Raw genomic sequence first — 2,000 nt, 5'->3', positions numbered from 1 at the left:
GGTAAGCGCACCTTGGGGTGCTACACACAGATGTTTAGAAATGGGCTAGTCCAGGTGCGAGAGTTAGCCTAGAAGAGGCTAGATAGAAATGGCCAAGCAGTGACTAAAAGAATACAGTGTCCGTGTAATTATTTCGGGTAAAGCTAGCCGGAGGCGGCCGGGGTGCAGCCGGGGTAATGGGGACGCAGCCCCGCCACTCATATTTCTACAAGTCTCATAAGATTATCTTCTAATAATCTATTCTGTTTCTAGAGCTGCTAATACTCTGGATAGCTGGTATAGACAGAAAGAAATGGAGGAGAATGGAATGAGAAGGTGAGCTATAGGTGTGGTGGTCTAAGACTTTCCTGCCCACATGTGAGATGGCAGATCTTGTCTACCAGGATGGACTTGTGAAGTTTAGCTTCATGAATTTGAAGAGTCAGATGGGACAATATCTGTGACTAGGAGAATTTTGACACAGATGGATTGGATGAGCAGATCTATATTACCTTAAGAATTTCTTCAGAATCAAATTCTCACATTTTGTGTCAAGAGGTTTTGGGTACATAGACAAACATATCTTCCATAACATAAAAGGATTTCAGTTGAAATAAATAACATAAAGGTAGTCTTAAATATTTCTCAAGAATTTCCCACATGATTTTGTCTGGCCCTCTTATTAGTTTTATTATTTCAGCTTTAATTGGTGATTTTATAATGACTCAGACTTCCTTTCCTTGCTGATCGCTCACAAAGGGACAGCCTCCACCTCATGCAGGTCTACCTTTTAAGAAGTCATGACAATACCAATTTTAATTAGTACCTACAGAAGCTAGGCAAGTTTCCCACAGTTTCTTGTCTTTGAAGCTTCCATCCAAGAATCTGGGATCCATCTCTGGATCAGTGGCAGTAGGTCAGAGACATGTTTCACACTGAAAATTAGTAGAGAGGAAGCTGAGGATCTTGAAGTTTATCTAAGCAACTCATTATCTAAATACAGTGAGAAAGAATCAAACAAAAATTTCCTTGTTTATGGAGCCCCATCTGTCAATAGTGAATTCACAGAGATCTGTCTGCCTCTGCCTCCAAAGTGTAGGGATTAAAGGTGTGTGCCACCACACCCAACTACTCTCTTTTTTTCTTTTTTCTTTTAAGGAATTTATCCACTTTTTTTTCTTTTCCAAGCCTACATTTATTTTTAAACACACTGTCAACAATTTAGAGATTTTCTTCATTTGAATCTATCTTTACTGTATATCTTACTGACCATATGAGTCTTTAATTTGCTAAGCAATATGGCTAGGATTAAAGCTATGGCTTTTACAGCTCTATCCACTCATTCGTTAGCTTTCTGAGAGTCTAGCATCATGGCAGAGGTAGTTGTCAGAGCCATGTTTATTGCCACAACTCTATGGCATTTCAAGGTCCATGCCACCACCAAGAGGCATGCTGTAGGGTATTCATACATACAAGCTTTAAATGAGAAACTAATGAAAAATAAACCATGGATTTGAAGGAGAGTGAAGCAATATATATGGAAGTATTTGAAGAGAAGAACGGAAAGGAGAAATGCCTTAATTAAAATACAATCCCATATATAAATAGAAAAAAAGAAGTGCCTTCCCTCAGTAATAACTACAGATACCTATGAAAGAATCCTGTAATGATTTATGTACTTTCAAGAACTGTACCATATCTGACAGTACTTGACATCGAAGGAAAACATAGAAAGGAAATTCTACATTATACATAACAGGTATAAAAATAAATTTATAATCCCATGCTATACTTTGTTGTTCAAAGAGGAGCATATTCCCTACAAATGAACATATACTTACTGTCTGATCTGAGACATAAGACAACCACAGGCCTTTAATGAAGACTTCAGCAAGCCTGTGACTATGCCTAGGCATTGTTGATTTGCATATGCCCAGAGCACAGCCCACTGTCCGAGGACTTCTTCATAGATAGATAACACCATGTGCTGGAGTCAGGTTCAGAAAAATCACAGCACAGAA

This window comes from Microtus ochrogaster, assembly GCF_000317375.1.
Source record: "Microtus ochrogaster isolate Prairie Vole_2 chromosome 14 unlocalized genomic scaffold, MicOch1.0 chr14_random_3, whole genome shotgun sequence".
Taxonomy (NCBI): domain Eukaryota; kingdom Metazoa; phylum Chordata; class Mammalia; order Rodentia; family Cricetidae; genus Microtus; species Microtus ochrogaster.
This window is presented reverse-complemented; position numbering follows the sequence as displayed.